The 8023-nt window shown below is 32.0% G+C and overlaps 1 protein-coding gene across 1 annotated transcript in view; it reads left to right on the forward strand.

Annotated features, from left to right (window-relative positions):
* CNTNAP5 (contactin associated protein like 5) overlaps nucleotides 1-8023 on the forward strand; it is a 716034-nt gene that overhangs the window by 581594 nt on the left and 126417 nt on the right. The window lies entirely within an intron of this gene.

Below are 8023 nucleotides of genomic sequence, written 5' to 3' on the forward strand. Positions count from 1 at the left end.
AGTTGTAATCTTGTGATTCCACCTCCCCATGCTCAACCCATTGCAGTGGAACCTGGTGGAGGTAGCACCTGTTCGAGTCAGCTAACATGCCTTTGTTTGCACAGTGTGGCTGGTGGCAATTGGTAACAAGGAGACAACACCTGGAGCTCACATTATCCTCCATATCCCACAATGGGAGTGGTGCCTTGAGATCAAGGCAAACTGGATACAAAGGGGATGCATATCCACTGAGAAATATGGGATATTTTCCAAAACCTAGGCAACACTACTCCACTGAGATTCTGGAGATACCAGTGGCGCAGTTAAAACAAAACACCAGAACTGACTCCATTAGAAAAAGCAACATTAGGATAATGGGTATATACCAGAAGAAGAGAGGGTGAATGAAACAGCGAGTGTATTTATAAAAATAATTAATGAGAACTCCCGAAACCTACAGAAAGAGTTAGACATTCAAAATACAAGAAGCTAACAGAACACCTGGCTATTTCAGCACCAAAAAATCTTCTCCAAGACATTATATTGTATTAAAATATTAAAAGTTAATGACAGAGAAAAAATTATCAAGCAGCCAGAGTGGAGCAGAGAAATAACCTATGAAGGAAATACTATTAGATTAACATATCATTAGATTTTTTTGTAAGAACTTTCCAAGCCAGGAGAGAGTGGAAAGAAATATTCAAAATATTGAAAGAGAGAAATGACCAGACAAGAATAATATATCTAGCAAAGTTATCCTTTAGATGTAAAGGAAAAATAAAAGTTTTCCCAGGCAAACAAAAGCAGAGAGAATTTATCAGCACAAGACTTACATTACAAGATATATTGAAAGAGCTCTTCTACCCGAAACAAAAAAAAAAAACAAAAGTATACATATCTTTGAGTAAGATGATAGACAGACGTAGGATAATGCAACTCTACTTCTGAATAGAATATTAAACAATTAATTATAACATAACGGTTAAAGGGAAGGAAAACATTAAAAATAACTATGTGATAATAAATGCACAGCATATAGAGGATAAGTTGTGACGACAAAAACAAAAGAAGAGGAAAATGACCAAATGTATACAGGTGAATGGATACAAGATGTATTCAGAAGAAGAATGACTGTTGTATGTATGAGACATTTTATACAAGCTTAATGATGACCACAAAACAAAATCCAGTACTGAGACACAAAACATAAAAAAAGAAGAAACAGAAAAAGTATATAAAACTATCACACTAAAAGAACAGACAGAGAAAGAAAGAGAAAGAAACAATGGAAATACGGAACAACCAGAAAACAAAAAATAAAATGGCTGTAGTAAGTCCTTATATATCAGTAATCACCCTAAATGAAAATGATTGAACTTATCAATCAAAAGACACAGAGCAGCAGGATGGATTAAAAAACAAGATTCAACTGTAGGTTGCTTTCTGGAGACTCAGCTCAACTTCAAAGACAGACATAATCTCTAAGTGAACAAGTGAAAAATGATACTCCAAGCAATGGCAGCCAGAGAAAAGCAAATGTAGCCATAATTAGACAAAATAGATTTAAAATTTAAGAAAAAAAAAAAAGGTAACAAGAGCCAAAGATAGATATTGTACAGTATAAAGGAGACGATTCATCAGTAAGACATAACACTTATCAATGTATATGCACCCAACATCAAAGCATCAGAATATATACAGCAATTACTAAGACACCTAAAGGGAGAAACTGACGAGTATATAATTATAGTAGGAGATTGAATATCCAACTTAAACAGCAATGGATAAATCATCCTGACAGCATGTCAATAAGGAAATAAGGAAATGTCAACCTTAAATGACATATTAGACCAGATGGATTAATTAATATTTATAGAGCTTTCCAACTCAAAATTGAGAATACATATTTTTAAGTTTTCATGGAACATTCTCAAAGATAGACCATAAGTTGGGGCATAAAACTAGTCTTAGTAAAAACAAGAAGACTGAAATTATACCAAGAATATTTCTGACCACAAAAGAATAAAACTGGAAATTAACTACAAGAACAAAATGGGAAACCACGTACATATATGGAGATTAAACAACATGCTACTGAACCACTACTGGGTCAAAGAATAAGTAAAAGGAGAGATGAAAAGAGATGACATAAAACTATGACATACAAAAATTGTTGGGATGTAGCAAAGTTAGTATTAAGATGAAAGGTTATAGAATTACAGACCTACCTAAAGAAAAAAAGAAAACTCAAATCTAGAATTACACCTAAAAATCTAGGAAAAAAAAGCTCAAAGTCAGTAGAAGAAAGGAAATAATAAAAATCGGAGCAGAAATAAATGAAATAGAGAAAAAAAGGCAGTAGGAAAAGTTAATAAAATGAACAGCTGTTTTTTGAAAAGATTTTAAAAAATAACACACCTCTAGTTAGACTCAGTAAGGAAAAAAAAAAGAGAAGAATCAAACAAATAGAAGAAATGAAAGAAGAGAAGTTACAGAAAATGCCACAAAAATACAAAGGACTATACAAGAATGCTATAAAATATTATATGCCACCAAATTGTACAACCTAGAAGGAATAGACACATTTTTAGAAGTATACAACCTTCTTAGAATGAATTATGAAGATCTGGAAAATCTAAATAAACCCATTACTATTAAGGAAGTTGAAACAGTCATTAGAAACCTCTCAAAAAAGAAAAGTCCAGGACCAGTTGCATTCACTGGTGAATTCTGCCAAACATTCAAACTAGATTTAATATCAATCCTTCTCAACCTCTTTCAAAATATTAAAAAGTAGGGAATACTTTTTAACTCATTTTATAAAGCCAACATTACACTGACATCAAAAATAAGTAAGGACGTTACGCGCGCGCGCGCACACACACACACACACACACACACACACACACACACAATATAGGCCAATATCTTTACTGAATACAGATGCAACAATCCAAAAACAAAAACAAACAAAAATACCACTAGAAAATTGAATACAATAACACATTTAAAGGATCATACATTATGATAAAGTAGAGTTCATTCCAGGAAAGCAAGGAGGGTTTGACATCTACGAATCAATGTGATTGAGCACATTGACAAAAGAAAACATAAAAATCATATGATCATCAAAATAGGTGCAGAAAAATATGTATGACAAGATATAACTTCCATTTATAATAAAAACACTCAGTAAAATAAGCATAGAACGAAAGTGCCTCAGCATAATAAAGGCCATATATGACAGTCCCTCAGCTAACATCCAATGGCAAAAAAATAAATAAATAAATAAAAGCTTTTTCTTTAAGATAAGGAACAAAACAAGAATGGCCATTTTTGCCTCTCTTATTTAAAATAGTACTGGAAATCCTAGCCTGAGCAATTAGGCAAGAAAAAGAAATAAAAGGAACCCAAACTGGAAAAGAAGATATAAAAGTCACTGTTGCAAATGACTTTATTTTATGTATAGAAAACCCTAAAGATTTCACACACACACACACACACACACACACACACACACACACCCCATTAGTAACAATTAAATACATTAAAGTTGCAGGACATAAAATCAATATTCAAAAATCTGTTGCATTTCTGTATGCTAACCATGAAATATCAGAATGAGAGAACAAGAAAACAATCCTGTTTATAACTTCAACAACAACAAAAAATGAAATACCTAGGAATAAACTTAACAAAGGAAGTAAAGAACCAGTACAGTGAAAACTGCAAGACATTGTTTAAAGGAATTGAGGAAGACACTAAACAGTGAAAAGATATACTATGTTCATGGATTGGAAGGATTAATATTGTTAAAATATCTATATTACCTAAAGCAATCTACAGATTCAATTCAATCCCTATCAAAATCCCAATGGCATTTTTCACAGACATAGAACAAAAAATACTTAAGTTTATATGGAACTACAAAAGACCCCAAATAGCCAAAGCCATCCTGAGAAAAAAGAACAAAACCAGAGGTATCACACTCCATGATTTCAAACTATACTACAAAGATATAGTAGTCAAAACAGCATGGTAACAGACACACAGACCAAGGAACAAAACTGAAAGTTCAGAAATAAACTCACACATATATAGACAACTAATTTTTGACAAAGGTGCCATGAATATAAAATGGAAGGAAAAAATGTCTGTAGTAAATGGTGTTGGGAAAATTGGACAGCAGCATGCAAAAGAATAAAACTAGACTACTATTTCTAGAACACAAAAATTAACTCAAAATGAAATAAAAACTTTAATGTAAGATCTGAAACAATAAAATACATACAAGAAAACTTAGGCACTAAAACTGACCTTGGACTCAGAGGGATTTTGGTGAACTTGATGGGAAGACAAGAGAAGTAGAAGCAAAAGTACATAGATGGGACTAAATCAAACTAAAACACTTCTGCATAGCAAAAGAAAACATCAACAACAAAAAAGACAACCTAAAAAATGGGAGAAAATATTTACAAATGAAACCTCAATTAGGGGATAATATCCAAAAACATGTAAGGAATTCACACAACTCAGCAACAACAACAAAAAAAACCAAACAATGTGATTAAAAAAAAAAAATGAGCAAAGGACTCAAATACATCTTTCCATGGAAGACATACAGATGGCCAACAGACATATAAAATGCTGTTAAAGATCACTATTCATTAGGAAAATGCAAATCAAAACCATAATGAGATACCACTTCATACCATTTAGAATGGCTATTATAAAAAAAAAAGAAAAAAGAAAAAAATAAATAACAAGTGTTAGGGAAGGTGTGGAAAAAAAGAGAACCCTTGTACACTGTTGGTAGGAATGTAAATTAGTACAGCCACTATGGAAAACAATATGAAAGTTTCTCAAAAAATTAAGAAGAGAATTACTATATCATCCAGCAATTCCCCTTCTGGGTACTTAACCCCAAAATATAAAAACAATTATTATTAAAGATATATGTACCCCTACGTTCATTGTAGCATTAGCTACAATAGCCAAGACATGGAAACAATCTAAGTGTTTATTGATGGATGATTGGATAAAGAAGATACAGTACATGTGTAATAGAATACTACTCAGCCATAAAAAATAAAATGTTGCCATTTGCAGCAATGTAGATGGATCTTGAGAATATCATTCTCAGTGAAAATATTCAGACAAAAAAGAGCAAAACAATCGATTTGACTCATATGTAGAATAGAAAACAAAAAGTAATAAAAAAACAAAACAAACTCATAGATACAGAGAACAGAATGGTGGTTACCAGAGGGGAAAGAGGGTAGGAGGAGATTAAAGTGGAAAAAGAGGGTCAAATTACATGGTAAGGACAGAAATTAGATTTCAAGTGGGGAGCACGAATAGAGTACACAGATGTCAAATTATAAACTTGTACACCTGAAAAGTATATAATGTTATTAACTAATGTTACTTTTATAAATTTAATTAAAAAAAAAAACAACAACAAAAAACCTGGTGCTATATTTTAGGGAATGCTCTGATTTACTTTTAGGCTTTTACATTGACCATATGCTCTTCTCTAGATAGCCAGCTAGTTACAACTTGTTTCCTGCCTTAAAGTATTGCTCAGAGTTTATTTTCTTCATTGAGTTCTACGCTGACCACCATAACATTATAGCATACCCTTCTCCTCAATACACCTTAACCTTACTTGGCCTGATATATGGTTTCCATAACCTATCCCTTTCTAAACACTAACTTATTTATTTTTATTATTGTTTACTACCATAATTACAATGTTGACATTGAGGACATGTTTTACTTATTTGATTTGGTTTGTTTAAGTTATTTAGTCCAAGTGTTTAGAATAGTTATTAGGATATTATAGATCTTAAGTAAATATTTGTTGGATGAATATATATATATATAATATGTATATAAAATTTGTGTATATATGTATATAAATATATGTATATATATTACATATGCATACAAAATTTGCGTGTATATAAAATTTGTATATGTGTAGGTATACACACACACACACGTATATATAACGCTTTGTTCTTTCACTTTTGAAAGAAATCTATCAGAAGAAAATAAATTCAGTTTATCCAATGGACCAAAATTTGCAGCTAGGGTATAGAATCTCTTTCTGCCTACATCTGTGGAGTCATGAATTAAGAAAAAATATGCCCCACTTTTAATCCTCAGTTTTTGTATGTGTTATGCTCTATCTAGTACTCTACAGGGAAGGAAACACAAAGATCAGATATCTGAAAGGAAAATTTCAAAATCATCCTCTTGCTTTCAAATGTGTGTGTGAGTTTTCTCTTTTCTTCTTCCTTTCTCCTTGCTCATTGACAATCAATTAAAACAAACTACAACCTTTATTTTAATTGCTAGACATGAGGAGGGGACCCCAAGCTTCAGTGATAGAAGACACTGATGAATTAAAAACAACACAAAGCCTTGGGAGGCTGATGGAACTTCTATGGGCTTAATACACCAAATAAGAATTGGTGAAGCTACTTGAAGACAGCATATGAACCGGAAGCTGTGAACAAATTGTTTTCAAGAACTCATACCATTAATAATGATGCTACTATGATTACAACCTTGATTTAGCTCATAGACAAAAATAGTCCGTGATGACTTTGAACTTTATACTATGTGATCTGTATTCTAGATTATGGAGGAGAGACCTGGGCAGTACTAGAAGGAGGGAGAGCAAGAGATTCCTCCTCAATGCTTGGACCCAAAGTCCACATGGGAAAACATTCAAATACAAAATGTTTCACCCTAAGTTGTCTGGACTCATATACTAAGAAGATCCACCTAAGCCTACCCCAGTCCTGAAAGATCTTTATGCTTTAAATAAACTTACCAGCCCTATTGGCCACTTGAATGTGCTTTATCTGAGCTAGGATTTAGAAATAAAGCAATTCATTTGAGATAGTGTTCAATGATTTCCTGTTTGTAACTAGGAAAATGGATTCAGCATTTTAGAATAATTTTTTTTTAAAAAAACACTGGTAAACAGATATTTTTAACTGGAATTCTAGCTTTAATAGATAATAAAAAGAACTTGAAAAACAGTTTAGGCAGAATAAAGAGTGATATTTCGGCATGACTAAAGTCTTTCAGGCTATCTGCCCCTGTTTAACCACCCCTAAGATACTTTTGCTTTTCATGGTAACTTCTTTATCTTTTTCTCATGACCTACATATTCTTGGAAGCTCCAGATTGTCATTTCTCATCCTACTTGCCTCAATAACTTTCATAAGGTGTTAGCAGTGAAAGCAATTCAGAGAAAGTTGTTGCTATTTGTATACATGGATAATTTCTCAATTACATGTTTGTAAGTGAAGAGTTGAATAAAAATTGAATCCTGACTAGTCAAAATTGCAACATAGCATTGTCAGACAATATTATTATTCTACTTTAAAGTGGTAAATCATAAAAAATGGACCCTAATAAATATTTGTTTCATTTTTAAAAATAAACACATATTAAGTGGCTCACAGAAACAAAACAGCAATTTCCAAAGGGAACCTAGACCTAATCCCATTCAGCCTAGTGATGTATTTATTAAACACCTTAACCTCTGCCTACACCTGTAGTTTTGAATGCATTATCATTTTATGAATCATGTTAATCTACCAAAGTATTCCCAGTCATAAAAAAAAAAAAACTCCAACAGATTTTACTGAACTTTTCAAAGAAATAAACTGATAAGAACAAGACTCAAAAATAGATTTCTGTTAACTTTATAACCCAGAAATAGAAGATTGCATACCAGCTTTATATGGGTTAAATGTTATATTCAGAAGGATTGTTCTTCCTTTGGAAGTTTTTTTAAAAAAAATAAGTTTTGAATCAATATATTAAAAATTTTTGCTCTAAAATCTGGCCTAGTTTACTCAATTGTGATACCTGCCTGATTTGGTAAGCATTTGAGTTTGCAACTCTGCCTCTGAACATTGTGATTAATCAATATTCCCATTATATAAATACTTTTCATGAAAGTGTTGGTTATATGTACATGTAGATTTGAATATCTATCTATCTATCTATCTATCTATCT

This window comes from Pteropus alecto, unplaced genomic scaffold, assembly GCF_000325575.1.
Source record: "Pteropus alecto unplaced genomic scaffold, ASM32557v1 scaffold3, whole genome shotgun sequence".
NCBI classification, from domain to species: domain Eukaryota; kingdom Metazoa; phylum Chordata; class Mammalia; order Chiroptera; family Pteropodidae; genus Pteropus; species Pteropus alecto.